At 42.4% G+C, this 15716-nt stretch overlaps 1 long non-coding RNA gene across 1 annotated transcript; it reads right to left on the reverse strand.

Moving 5' to 3' along the window:
• Positions 1-7675: 7675 nt before the first annotated feature.
• LOC125942331 (uncharacterized) lies at positions 7676-10480 on the reverse strand. The gene is made up of 2 exons (XR_007465009.1): positions 10420-10480; positions 7676-7846 (listed from the first exon to the last, which is right to left on the reverse strand). It is a non-coding gene; the product is annotated as an uncharacterized LOC125942331 (long non-coding RNA).
• Positions 10481-15716: the final 5236 nt, after the last annotated feature.

The raw sequence follows: 15716 nt of genomic DNA on the forward strand, positions 1-15716 counted from the left end.
ATATATATATATATATATATATATAATATATACTCAATCAAGCAGCTGTAGCTGCTTTGATTGGATACTTTGGTTATAAAGTACAGTAAGGCTAGTAAATGAATTTTTTTGGTATATATCTGAGGTTTTATAATTTTATTAAATCAAGAACTTCGTTAAATCGAAACAACTTGATTAGATCATGCAACATACTATAAAATGTATGCCAGAGCCAAAAGTATGTCTTTTTTGCCTACATTCGCACTAATTGTAGCAGTTGAGCATGCACTCTGCCTTCATGGGAGAAATAATTAAACATTCTTAAAAGCTATATACGTCAATGATGCTAAAATCACCAGAATTCAATTAGACCTACTATACACATATTTTGCTTTTTAATTATCGTAAATCAGGCAAAACGTTAGTTGATACTAGGTTTCCAGTGCTCATGAATGTGACAGCTAGAGTATCGAGTGGCATGTAGTGTAGCGCAGTGAAAACAAGGATACGAGAAGAAACGAAACGCAGACGATGATCACCAACAAGCCTACATTGCCACCCTTGTAGAGAACAGAAAATTTAATTTAATGAATATTTGAATGTGTATATATATCTTGTTGTACAGCTCCTTGAGTCATGGTGCCCACATCATTTGTGGGTGCAAATTCTTTTTGTCAATTCTGTCCAATATAGCGGCAAGAAAAAAACAAATACAGAAACTGAGCTCGGGTCAATGGATGCTGTTTACCCAGTGTTACTGCAGTTCATTCAATCAGGCTGCAGAGTACTGCTATACACATGACAGCTTTACTAGAGGGACCACACAAAGGCACTTTTCCGCACATGTTCAATGCTGTGTTGTGTCAGCTATGGTGAAGTAGCAGTTTTTCCTTAATTCTTGTTATGCCTGCAGCTAGTAATTAACTTGTTCGTGTGGTTTGGGCCAGTAATGTAAATCTTTTATGAAAAAATGTGGCATTATACTGACTGTACATCAGGCCAAAATTTTATCACTCCGTATTAAACAAGGACTCGATCCCTAAACAATGCAACAAAGGGTATTCCTGTCTTCTCTGCATCCTTTAAAGAGATTATCCAGCTCCATGGAATAAAATTATCTGACTTCGACACATTTATTGACAGTGCGCCGTCAGTCATGTATGAAGGGGCCATGTACATACTGAGTGAGATCGCAACATTTCAGTCATGTAACATTGCCAGTATCTTGCTGCAACCGTAAATATAAAGTCCTCATTGACAAGTTCACCAACTAATCAATCATACAAACAAATATAGTATGCAGATTTGAGTAAAGCATTTTTGTGCCCTATTTAACAAACACAAATAAGCTACTGTATGATGCTCTTTCGGGAATATCAGCGTACTATTTGCGTGCAAAAAGAAAGAGGTGGTTATTAATTACAAGCAGCAAATGGCTATATTATTATATTCCAGTCGTAGACTTAGTTTCGCAGATTTACGTTTTATCTGCCAGTTGGCAACTGCTATATTAAAACAGCAATGGCCCAAGTTCAAAGGGTAACACAGTATGAAAAAAATATAGTACTTTACGCCTATCACACCGGAATATATATATGCATGTATGTATGTATGTATGCATGTATGTATGTACGTGTGTATATATATATATATATATATATATATATATATATACACACATACCATTTTGCCTACACCATTGGCAGATTCAGTTTGTGTCTTCCCCGAGACATGTTGGAGTTAATTGTGATACGTATGACTTGTATCTGTTACGTCGAAAATCGCTCTCCCTCTTGTTCTCTTTTTTGGAGGAGGCCCCCTCTTGATGCTATCCTTGATTATACACTCATCTTAGCCCACATCATTTTATATTTGAGGCGTGTAAGGCCACGGTTCTTTATGAGATTCAACTCTCACATCGTGCATACCATACGGAATTCTACATGAGCCTGCACCCATGCTTAATCATTTTCTGCTCAACTGTTAATGTTTAGACTAGCAGACTAGACGTGTTTAGACTAGCTGCCCTCTCATGTATGTATTCTAATAAATTGTCATATTCAACTTCTTCTTGAACATTGAGTCCAATCTTTGCCACCTTTATGCGTGTGTTGGATGTCATTTTTTAAGACGTATCTTCCCATTCTGCTTCCACTTCATCCACTTTAGCATCCTCACTTCAGTCCCTTCTCTGTCCTGACTTCTAGATGACTTTATTAAAATTGTTTCAGTTCCCTATACAGTATTGCTGGTCATGTATTGTCTTATAAGTTTATTAGAAAGTAAAAATCTTTCAACTTGGCTGGGACCTGTATAACATAAATATACACCATGATGCATCTTTCCAGTTTTTTCCAATCTATGTCAGTTTTGCTGATCCTCTGGACTGCCTAATAGTTCCATTTTGGCGTTTTAGTTTATCATTGAACCTAGGTATCCGTCTTCTCTATGACTTACCCTCATGGCTTCCCTTTCATTTACTATGATAAACTGACATGTGGCTACCAGACGTGGACAGCTTGCCTCACAACACAAGCTGCTTTTGCCCTAACCTTTGTGCAAGGTGCCAGTCAGCATGGGCAAAGCAGCGAGAGCAGGGAATTATAGAAGTAAGGCAGAGGTGTGAGCAATTAAGGGAAGCCACCTCTATGAGGGTAGTGTGAGGAAAAGTATTTAGAAATGTTGGGAATTTGCAGTTTCTGTTTATTGGTCTATTAAATCTAGCTATTTCAGTTATTTCAGCGCATGCTTTGCAACTTTCAGTTGCAATGTGTTTTTCGTAAATGTTGCCACACTCAATACTAGAAGTTTGAGAACCTATATTTCTGACATTTGGTTCATTCATACCTACAAGCAGTAATTTTCGCATTTTACATCAGCTATTGAATGCAATGCCCACAGTGGCGCACCGACGGGGGGGGGGGGGGTCCGGTAGTTGTAACGCCCCCCTGTGGCCAAGTTACCCCCCCCCCCCGACGCGTCCAGCCCCACCAGTCCAACGTGTACCTTTAGTGCTCTGTTCACATTGTCATTACAATTCAGGCGGTGGCTTGCCGTCGAATTTTCCTGATTAACAAAAACACTCTATCATTGTCTTGTCTTTATTCACACTTAATTACATCCACACTTAATTTACATTGAGTAAAATGCTGATGGAATACAGATCGTCATCATCCTTGGTGTAATTATAATTATAATTATTAGGCATTTTATTGGCTGTTGGATTCCTTTAGCTAAAGCAAGGCAAGTGTTTGCTCTCCCCCCCCCCCCCTAAAAATTCAACCCCCCACCCCCTGGCAGAGATTCTGGGTGCGCCACTGAGCCCAGATGTGTTCTCAGTCTGCTTCGGTAGGAGTATAGTTACTAACACAGTGAATGATCATGAATCGGTGTGTTTTTAGAAAGTGCCTTAAATATGCAGCTGTGCATAATGCTATACTCTCTTCTAGCACTGGTTTCTTGACATGTGACTTCAAAAAATGAAGTCATCTACATGACCTATTACGAGACAGAATTGTCTAAGTTATTCAAAGGAAAAATCAACCTGGTGAAAGCTTCTTGAATGTTGCTGAGCAACACATACAAGTTAGGGAATGCTTTGGAAAGCCTGTGAGCTGGCTTTAATTCAAGTTGCATGCCTCAATGAAATATTGCATTGAGAATTATTTTATGCCGGTAAGTGCACACATATTTGTGTTTATTTCTGATGTTCTTCTTCGTTAATTACTTTCTTGGTTCAGTGCATATATTTATAAAGCAAGAGATACTGGCTTGTTTTTTCTTTGCATTAGCAAATTACAATATTCGTTTAACAGCACACCTAACATAAATGAGCACACTAAACGTTGATTGGCAAGCAAAACATGTACTTGTCTTTTGAATATCCCAGCTTATGTTTTAGTGTGTGCAGTTCGAACACGATTCTTGAGAAGCACTACTTGACTGTTACAAGTATGTGATGTACAATTACTCAGCACAGCCGACAGATCCAAACTATTGCAGACTGGTACTTACCACACAATGCAAATCTAATCATGCCTCAGGATTTTTTTTTATTTGCTTGGGTTGCCACACGGCATAATGTCAGTATGCCTCAGGATTGTAGAGGTGGATGCCGAGTACATATTAGGGAGGGGGGGGGGGGGGCTTTGGCATGAACACTGGTAAAGGAAGTATTATTTGTAGGGGTGGAAGAATATTTGAAGTTTTGGATATGAATCGAACGTTACATGCTAACTATTCGTATTCTAAAATAATCAACTATTCAGCATTTTTGATTAAATAAAACTAGCCAAATACTTCGCAGTAACCGACCGTTAAAGTTGTTGCTGTTCACCATCTGCTAACAAAGTATCCCAAATTATCACAAGTGAAACAACAAAAGTTTTCGAAGCAATGCAGAAACAGAATTGGTAATGCAAACTGTGTTTTTGATTTCATGATGGAAGGCTACATGACAACTCCTGATTTTTGAATATAGCCTATCATTTATTTTTATTGACAGTCTGAACATGTAAATTTTTTATAACCGGTGATTTTTTTCTTGCAACCTGTCCTTTTACATGTCTTTACAGCAAAATAGTCCTTCTGCAGCTTTTGTCTTCCGTTTTTTTTTTTCTGCCACAACCATTTATTTAGTACTTTTTACAGCTAGTCATACAGCAGCTATTTATTCTTAGAACTCTTGTTTGCCACCAGGCTCTAAAGATCTTGAGAGGTGTTTGTGCAGTTTTTTAAATCACAATTAGTGAACTTGTGTTTAAAAGTAATCCTAATCTTCCCTGATAGTTAGCAGTATTTTTCTTTTTTTTGTAGTCAGTACAAGCACGGTGCTTAATTATATCAAGATAAATAAGCCTGCTGTAAATGTATTCATCTGTATTCGACTATTCGACACTTACTATTCCCATTAGAAAAAATTTACATTTGCCAACCTCTAATTATTTGCATTGAAGTAGTGAAGAGTTTGACGAAGGCTCGTCTGGTCTGGTCGAAAGAGGCATGGTAAGTAGTTTAAACACAAATCATGAAAATGAAAAATTAGAGATGGTTCAACTGGAGCTTTGTTCACAATCATGGCTCTCAGGTAGGAGCTAAAACATTTATAACATTTTTTTTTGTGGTTGGCATTTGTTTTTCAATTGATTATTATAATTAATTGCATTCATCTAGTCCTAAAGAAGAGGCAATGTATTTGGAGTACTACTCTGAATTTAGTTTCTATTGCCAAGTTTTTTTTAACACGAAAGTGTTTTATGCCGGGTTCCACCAAGACTTCACTGACGTATTTCCGTCACGGAAATACGTCATAGAACATAATACAAAGAAAGAAACCAGAAGAAAAAGTTCCACAAACATGCAAAATTTGGAAATCGAACCCACGACCTCTCGGTCCGCGACGATAGATCGCCGAGCGTTTAACCCATTGCGCCACAAACGCATTTGCAGAGAGCTACACAGACGCGCCTTATATATCTAACACTCCTCCGTGTACCCGCGCTCTTGCTCGGGGCGGTGCCGCCGCCTACGAGCAGAAAAGAGAAGTACTGCATTATGACACTAACGCGCACCGACAGTGAACGCTTCGGTGGTCTCAGCACTACGACGCCTCGATGCCAGCATTCGAAGGGACGCTGGCATCAAGAAGCACTACCAACGCCACCTAGGTGGCGTTCACCGTGCCTCCGCAATTAGCTCTGAAAATGTTTCTGAAGTTGATCGCGGAGGCTGCAATTACGACGCACTGTACGCGCTGATTTGACTCGGTGACGATTCAGTTACGTGCTTTGTCTTGCGCGTTGTATTAGTGTGTCAGTTACGTGCTTCGTCTTTCGCGTTGTGCTAGCGTGTGCAGCGTAGTGCAGCTTCAATATGCACGACGGTTGCTCATGGTCATCGACGTTGGTAGTCGGATGGAGGAGACGTGCCACCAGGCGTCAGTGGGTGCATCAACGCCTAAGGGCGCTTTAGCCACAAAACACCAATAGACATTATATATCAATGTGCAAAAACATTACACTACTTCTGTGAAGACACGTTCACTATCGTGTTCTATACCGATTCCTATATAAGAGGGATCAACCACATGTTTTTTATGTAACTTTATTCACCACACAGGTACAACTGATACATATTCATTCCTTCAAGGACATCACCACTAGTGGAGGGTGTTATTCTGCGCTTGCACAATTATTTTCAGAGATTTCCAGCAAATATGTAGTCCTCATAAACAGTACCTAAATAATTTTAGCCTATGTGGTTATTCATTAACCATGTTAATGGATAGTTACCTTCCGGTTAACCTCCCTGCCTTTCGCATCTCATTTATCTCTCTCTCTCTCTCTCATGTAGTCTTCATCAACTACCGACACGACGCGGCCTTGGCAAACTTGTGAGCTCACAAATTTGAGCATGCAGTAACCCCCCTCCATATTTGTCTTGATAAAGGCTTCTCCTTTGGTGCTACTCTGGATCTGCCCTGTTTCCTGTGATTACCACCATGGGCTTCAAGGCAGACAACCTCAGGAAAACGTTTCATGCACAAACGTGGCTCTTTCCCACTTTTGCTGATAAAGACGGATATTGAAAGCAAGGGTGCCATACCAGGCATGTTGGTCACAGACAGAAATGCGGGGAGGGGGGTGTTCTCGAAAGTATTCATCTAGTGGACACATCCATTTCATCTGTTGCTGAAACGTTGATTGACTGGGGCACCTGTCTCCCTCTCACGTGTGCCCCAGCCCAGCCAATCAGAACTTAAGCAGCAGTTGAAATGGTTATGTCCATTTGGTTGACACTTGCAGAATACACCCCCTGTGCTCTGTCCTATCTTTCTGCCCTTCCCCATGTAATTTACTCAGTAAACTACTTGTTCATATGTTGGTTACCTTAATCAATGTTCAAATAGCTCAACGTTTAAATAGGTATGTACAAGTAAGGCACTATAAACCCAAGCAGTTAGGTTGGTGATTGCCACCATACAGACTCAACCAATGGCTTCACTGTAGCTTTCCATGGTAACTTTACTGCACTTTGAACGTAGAGAAGGTGGAATATAAAAATAGACTAGCATTTCTCTAATGTGCATCACCCCCTCCACTTTGTGTTGTTACAATCAGTATATTCAACCCAAACGAAGTCCCAACAAAAAGGAATTGTGACACTAATTTCATTTCACTGCCTCATTTTTAGAGGTGTAGCAAGATTCTTTAATTGCATTACCAGTTGTTACTCAGGTTTCAGCTATCAAGGCCTTATGGCACGTTTGGACGTTACCTGAACTGAGTAAACGGCACAGATTGCATAATTTCTCAATACATTTGCACAGCTTCCTTCACCTTTGGTTTTGAATTAAAGCCAGCATTTCTCTTGTGACCATCTTTAAAGAGCTTGCAGTAATTTATACCTAACATAAGAGATGGGTGCTTTGTAGTGCTAGCATGCTGTCCTAGAGTATATTGTTGTATGGAAAATGTGCCGACACACAAGCCCGACAAATGCCACATCAAGCATTGGTGTTTGCTACTCCACCCTGTGTTTCAATTTTACAGCATGTGCACATTTTACCTGTGCACCAGTAAAAAGGGTCCAAAGCTCTTCCTGAAAACTTCACAAGCACTTATCACAATCAATTCCCCATATAAGTGGTTTTGCTGAAGAGAACACAGGGATACAAGCATAATTAGACACTGAGGAATGTGGGTAGGAACACTTTATTTTCAGCACACGTTTTTTTTTTTTTGATGAACTGCTTCTATACTGGTGAAATCTGTGCTTTTAATAAAAGTACACCATGCTGCTTCACCACTCCATGCCAACTGCAAGTATCCTGTACCAGGAAGTCAAACCAAGACGTGGGATGTTCAGTCTGTCAAAAATAAAAACGAGTTTGAAACGTTGACGTGTGAAAAGTAAAGCACACTCAAGAAAAACAGCACAAGAACAAATCCAACGAATCAGAATTACATTTGAGAGCAAACATATAGTTTCTATGGCACAGTGAAGGAACCTTATTCCTCCGACTTTTTTTTTTTGTTGTTGTTGTTGTGAGAAAAGATGAAAGTGGACGTGTTCTATCCCATTTTGTGTATCTTTCACCTTTTCACACACAAAAAGATGTCTTAACGTGCCTAACTGTCTTTGCATATCCATTTCTCTGCTCTCACACCATAATACCTACAGTTAAAGGTTGTAGTAATGCTTAGCTTGAATGAACCAACACCAACTATGAGCACTGTGCTACTAAACATGGCAATGTAAGTCAAGTTCAAGCACAGCACATTCATGTGCTATATACGTGTGCTCTTGATTGTAGGTAAGATAAATAAAAGGAAGGCATGTTAATAAGAATGGTCCTTGATGTGCTATGCAGAAGTGCTCTCCTATTTGGACAGAAGTTAAGCGCAACCGCAATGAACAAGAAGACAACTTATACAGCATTTCAAATCTAGGGACTCGATGTGCTGGAGATTTTTCCGAATTCATGGTAAAAAATCTAGATGCTAAAGACGACACATATATAAACAGGTCTCTGCTCAAACTGGTAATGCTATGTGTAGCTTAGTTTTACAAAATGTGCCCTACCACTGGTCTCCCAAGCTGAGGCTGCAGTCCAGTTGCAACTGCAAATCACTCAATTATTTCTAGGGCACACTTGAGCAAAATGCAGACAATAATTACTGCACCACTGAGAATGTACTAGAGGCTTCAACAAAGCAGCTGACAGCCTGCATGGACTGGAGCAAGAGAAGCGCGTTTTGGGTCTAGGTGTGCACAGCTTGCAGTTGCTCCATGGACGCTATTTAATATATTTACATATTTCACTTACTTGTTGGTTTCAGACAAGAAATATAATGTATTTTGTATCCTTTCCACTGTTACATACTCAAACCCAGGATACCACAGGTCTGTTTCTGGCATCTGATTTCTTCTCAGAAAACTACCCCTCTAAAAAAATTTCACAGGTACTTAACCCCAACCTCTCTTGAGTAGAGCCTGGTTTTTTAACATGACAAGGCCACTAATTACACAGTGACTCCTTGCGATGTGATGTACGTAAGCACTTTAAAAGGAAAGGAAAATTTAATAGCAGTATGACAGGTACACAACAAAGCAAAGTGCCTGTTTTCACCCACGTATTCAATGTTTGCTTGTCTACTGGCGTTTACCCTACAAAAATGCAACAGGCGAAGCTGACTGCACTGTTTAAATCAGGGGACAGAAATGACATGTCAAATTATCGGCCGGTGTCAGTGCTCCCTGTCATTTCAAAAGGCTTAGAGAATGTTATCTGTAAAAGAGTTGTGTCATCACCAACAGCCAACAAAAGTTGTCGAAACGTCATCCTGGCGCAAAAATGAGCTTTGTTGAGACTAGAACGTTGAGACTGGTAGGGTTCGTCGCTGGCTGAAACCCTACACTCCCGATTCGCGTGACCCCTACCCACTATCGGTATGCTTCACCGCAATACACAAACTGCGGTGATATAACAGTGGTCGAACAGGCTGGTGCAAACGTTTCGACAAGAGAGCTTGCCTTAACCAGCTTTTCTTGGCAGTTTTCATATATGTGAGTACACCTGCCAATACACTTATTACGCTCCTGGGCGCGCGTAATGTGATGGGCGAAGGCGAGTGCGCGCGTACTTAGTTAAGGAACATATACATGTCCCGTGATAGCGGCCCCTTTTCACTTTTGGTATGCTTCACTGCAATAATTTTTGGGTAAGCTTCACCGCGTAACACGTCTACTGCGGCGAAGCTGACTTTAGAAAGCCGATTCATTCAACGCATCTTACGAGGCAGGTCCGCTTATCACGCTTGGCAACGTTTGAACACCACACTTACTGCATTAATTTCTTTAGTTATTTTAATTGTATTGTCATCGTGATCCTGCAGCCCGCAGTAGCAGGCTGATACTGCGTCATAATCGTTCCAACTGCATCAGGACAGCGTGTAGCTGGTAAGCGTGCATGCAACAGGCACGGCGGCATTGGCTGTTGTTGGGAAACTTCCGAGACGCTCCTTCGCGCAGTAATGCCATTTGTCTTATTAAAAAGAATGCAGGTGATGATTAAATGAAATGCAGCAAAGCTGTAGAAAAGCAGTAGCAAAGCTGTTCGACCATCTCGCGCAAAAACGCGATTCAACACGATCTGGCGGAACAGCTCACCATGCCAGGATTTTCTTGCGTCCTCGTTTTTTCACGCATCATTCACTGAACCACACTACTGGATGGTTCTGTACACGTACTAACGATCCTGACGGAGGATCAGCTTTATAGCTTTGTATGGATGCCACGACCTATTCCACGGGCCGGCTGCAATTTGACGCGGTCACGAGGCAAAATATGCGCGCAAGATAACTAACGGCAACACATCAAGCAGCTGACAGCCCCAACCTTTTATTACATGCATATAGAGTGGAAAAATGGATTACTTACTCTGTAAGAAGGCACGGAATACGGACCGCTTCACAACGCGACCGGCCCCGAAAAACAGCCGCCATGAAAATAAACGGAAGTGACATCATGGTTATAGCGGACGTGACGTCATGGGTCGCACCAAACGTTTTGGGCACCTTTGTTTGCTGCGACCGGGTCGCAGCAGTCACGGCCATAAATCGTTCCTACCAAAAATAACCACTAAAATCCGTAAATAATAATTGATAATTTTTGTTCATAGAAAAATAATAAATTTTGAAGGAAAACTTAATTTGTAGCGTAAAAAATAATAATACGATTAACAAAATTGCGACTACGAAACTAACGGCACACTAGATACCGTTGCAAAAGACTGCTCACAATAAGTCACGCACGCACGCACACACTTGCTCATGCTCAAACACTGGTTTGGCGTTCATTGCGTCACCTATGAGTAAAAGTTATGACTAATATCTTTATTTTAGGAACACAACTTGTTAAGTAGTTTGCAGCATCTTTGCAGATGACGCGGAAAAAAGTAGGGTATAACGTGGGCTCGTAACTGTTGTTTGATTTCTTTCATTTCTCTTTGGCCGTCGTTTGTTTCACTGAACCTAGGAGAGCTGCAGGCTAGGGAGGCTTCCATGGCATGCTCTGCAAGGCGAGTGTCGGGAGCAGCCGTTGAGGCAGCGATTAGCTGCGTAATGTTGCGGCTGTTGCTGAATCCGAAACTCTTTCAACGCGCTGTGCTCTCAAAGCGCGTTCGTTGTTTGATATCTAGCACCACGGCCGTTGGATTAAAAAATGTGTTATGCTTTCGAGACACAGGGTGTGGCACAGGAGATTCTAAGACCTTTGAAGTGTATGTTTACAGCCTGTGCGCGCTTGCATCCTACGGCTCGCACAGCGCGTCCGGTGCTCAAAGGTACCGTCGTCGCTTGTCGGCGCCTGCCTTATCGCCACCATCCGCGCTGCCGCCGTGTCTACTTTTGGGGAACCCCATGCACGCAGTCACCGTGTTTGCAAGTGATTTTCACATTTTTGCTCCCTAAAACGTGCACATTTTGGATCGCACCATGGCTATGCCATATGTTGTATGTTAAAACGACGATGGCATTTGTACGCTGGCGAGCAAGTCACTCGTGGGCGATCATGAAGATGGTTCAAAGTCGCAGTTTCTACGTAGCCTAAACGGCTACGAAAGCGGGCTGGTCCCGGACATAGTACAGTCTAACGTGGCGCCTGAAAGCGCGAGCTGTCGCAAGAAGACGAGGGAGTTACATGGGGCGCGCGCGCCGAGCATTCAAAACGCTGACTGGTTTCGGAACGAGAGACGTACGCGTGCGCTCGTGGCCTAAAGGTTAGAGCACCGGGCTGCTGCGCTCGACGGTCAACGTTCGGTGCCAAAGTCGGTCACACACTGTTTCTTTTTACGAAAGCGAGCCCAAACTAGAACCTACCTACCTACCGCAAAGTGACAAGAATGAGGCAAAGAATGCTTCTTAATAAAGTTTTGAAATGTCGCCTTCATATGCGAGTCCTAATTAGTATATGCTAAACTCAACTGCTCACACAAACAAAAAAACAACTACGAAAATCAACACAAATTACTCAATAAATTATTTATTGAGAAGCTCTCAATGGTAATATCATTGTGCAACTGTTGAGCGAACTCAAAGACTTTAGAGACTTTGTTGAAAGTCCGTTGATTCAACAATACCCCAACAATACGTCAACGGAAAATCAACAGTCATTTTTGTACGGGTTTACGGGCCCCTTCCTGTTACTGCAGCTGGCAATCGGTGGATAGTGACCGCCGTCGACCACCTGACGCGCTACGCTGAGACTACATCAATGATCAGGCTCAGCTTCGGAGGTTGCTGACTTCGTCCTTCAAGCTATAATTCTGCGCCATGGTGCTCCTCGGGTACTGCTAAGCGACCGTGGAAAGGTCTTTTTTCGCAACTTTTAAACGAAGTCCTGCGTGCCTCTGGTACCACCACAAAACAGCGTCGAGTTACCATCCACAAACTAACGGTTTGACAGAGGGATTTCATCGCACGCTTGCCGACATGATAGCCGTATATTCAACCTGATCACAAGAATTGGGACAAGCTTCTACCATTCGTCACTTTCGCCTACAACACGGCCGTTCAGCGTACCACGGCTACTCGCCATTTTACCTAGTTACGGACGGTCGCCTACTTCCCTTCCAGACGTTTCTTTCTTCAATTCTCCTGTCAGCCCATCTGCATCGTCTAGCGAAGAATCGTTTCACGACTCGCCCAGTGCCGCCAGCCTGCTCGCGTAAACACAGCAGCCAGACAACAAGACCAGAAGATCATTTACGACCATTCCATCGCGTTGCGTCTTTCCGACCTGGTGAGGAAATACTTCTATTGACGCCCCTTCACACGCCTGGTTTGTGCGACAAGTTCCAGCCGTGATTCATCGGGCCTATATAGTCCTGGAGCAGACATCGCCGGTCAATTATCGTGTGACTCCTGGTCACCGTAACAGACCGCCGTTGTCGCAGCACCGAGGTTTTCATGTTCCCACATGAAACCCTTCACGCGGCGTTCTTCGTCACTTGACTGCGGCCAGGATGGCCGCTTCCACGTGGGGGGTAAATTAGTGTGGGCGTTTATTACGCACGTCTTCTTCATCTGTATATTATCATCATCATTCTACGTTGCTCGATCCTCATCATCAGTTATGTGTGATCATCATCGGGTGTGTGCCTTTGCTGGTTCTCTCCGAGTACTCGGGCCGAATAAACGTCGTGCCAACAGAGACGTCTTAATAGAGTTACATTATTGGCTTGCTATAGTGGTGACAACGCACCCTCCTGCACCGTACGTCATGTAAAGCTTGTGCAACAGTGCGAAAAGCAAGCAAATGGAACCATAGAGGACACTGTCGTTGAAACCAAAGTAAATCAAACTGTGAAGTCAGCCAGTTATGCAAATCTTCCTGGGAACGATTGCACCTTTGAAGCATAAACTGTTCTTGCACATCCACAACTAATGAAGTGGCAGAAACATGCTTGCCTAAATGTTTCTAATAACAATTTCTAATAAGTTTGTGATCCATATAACCATATAACCCATAACGATACTCTCTCATTAGTACCTTTATAACTAAAAGTACCATGCTGCTTGCAAGAACATTTCACCCTGGCATTTAATAGAAATTTCTGCATTTCAAGTGCACACAATATGCAGTTATTCGATAATGGGGCACAAACAGCTTTTTTGTAATGACACACTCATTTATTGCAATTTTTACCTACATACAGGCAAGAAAAATATATTTTGACAACAAGATTGTTCTTCAATTTATTCGCCTGCCACTGTGGCTATGGCATCTGCTGCTGAGGCAAGATGAGGGGTTGAATGGCCAGCCGTGGCAGTCGCATTTTGATAGGAGCCCTAGTTGAAAAAAAAGGAAAGACGGCCGAGGAAGTGGCCATCGCCCTGGCCACTTGACCCACTCTGTCCCACCATAGTGAGTGATTCTCGCACGGCAATCAACAACTACATCAGGGGTCGAATTTCTCAACAATCACGACATATCTTACCTCAAGCACCGCATTCGACTGAAAATCAAATCACCCTCGTCTGGATCCCAGCACCGCCGGCGATGACCACCCGCACTCACCACCTCAACGAGGTTACACACCGTAGCACGAGAACTAGTCAACCGTGACGGAGACTGTGGATGTGCATGCACCCACAGGACGCGACCATCTTGCAACATACATCGACCTTGTGAAATGATTTTACCTCGAAAGAAGAACCTTTCCACCCCTCAGCAAGTTAAACAGAGCACAGGCAACCACCTTTCGCCTGCTACAGACCAATACATACCTCCCTCACATGTTATCACATAATACCCTGACATCTACCCAAGCCACACGTGCAAGATCTGTACAATTCAATCAGCAACACTCGCCACATGCTATGGGAGTGTAAGCATCAATGCCCAGACCTTAACCTTATGCCCTCTCGTCGAGATGGCACCCGCCTTGCGCAGCTCCCATCTCGACGATCAACTCTGGGCTACCCAGCTGGCCTACGAAGGGCGAAGAGGCAAGACAGCAGCATACGGGCAAGTTGGTAATCCATTACTAAAGTATTCTTGCGCAACAAAAAGACACGGATGGCAGAGAGAACACACACCAAGCGCAACTTTCAACTTACAGCTTCACACTAAAACCGATTCAGTGGCACAAAATATTTAGTTTAAAATTTGCGCTTGGTGTGTGTGTTTTTCTCTCCCGTCCGTGTCCTTTTGGTGTGCAATAATACTTAGTAAGAGGCAAGACCTTGACGTCCTATCGTGGTAGACCTAGGCCAGCCGACTAAATGCTGGGTCTGAATAAAGTTCACTCTTTTGCACTTAGATTTAGTCATCATGATTTATTGAACCCTTAAACTTCCAAAGGCATGCATATGCAAAATATAACAAGAAATATTAACACCAACCAAAAGCAAAGGGCACAATTGTAAAACAAGCATCTTTCAGATATTCGAATATGTAAAACATTCATTGCGTCAATATGTATTGTACAACAGCATGCACAAATAAGCATCATCAGGCATACTAAGTACTCTATCAGGTAGCTGGTTCTACAGTTGTATAAATGTCAAAAGACATGAATACCGCATCATGCACATAGCAGAAAGAAAACCTTTTTCAAGAGTGGCCCTTCTGGCAGATATGAGTGGGCGGTAAGCAGCAGAAACATTATTAGAGGTATTGTGTAATACCAGTTATGAAAAAATGAAGAGAGTATCTATCAACAAAACTTTGTGTAGAGAGAGCCTCCTTTACAGCAGACATTCCCTTGCCTGATGTAAAAGGCAAAAATAAAATGGTACCCGTCGTGGAGGCTTAGTGGTTATGCCATTGCGCGGCTAAGCACGAAGTCTCAGGATGTAATCCACGCCGCTGCGGCCACTTTTAAGTGGTGCAAACTGCAAAACCACCTGTGTACCTATGTGTTGTGCATCAAGTATACAGCAAAGAACCAAGTTGTCAAAATTAAACCGGAGTCCCTCATTATGGCGTACCTCATAATCAGATCGTGGATATGGCACGAAAACCGCTAAATTTAAATTAATTTTGATTGAAGAATAAGTCGAGCTGCTTTTTTTTGTAAACATCCCAAACAATTTGTCAGGGTTTTTGAATGAGAATTTCTAGTATGAATGTATATTCAAGCTCTAACTAATTAAAAGTTTGAGGGCAACTCGCACTGTTAAGAGGAGCACAAAGGATGGCGAAGGGAACCAGAAGTAGAGCTCGCAGGCTGT

This window comes from Dermacentor silvarum, chromosome 1 (genome assembly GCF_013339745.2).
Source record: "Dermacentor silvarum isolate Dsil-2018 chromosome 1, BIME_Dsil_1.4, whole genome shotgun sequence".
NCBI lineage: Eukaryota > Metazoa > Arthropoda > Arachnida > Ixodida > Ixodidae > Dermacentor > Dermacentor silvarum.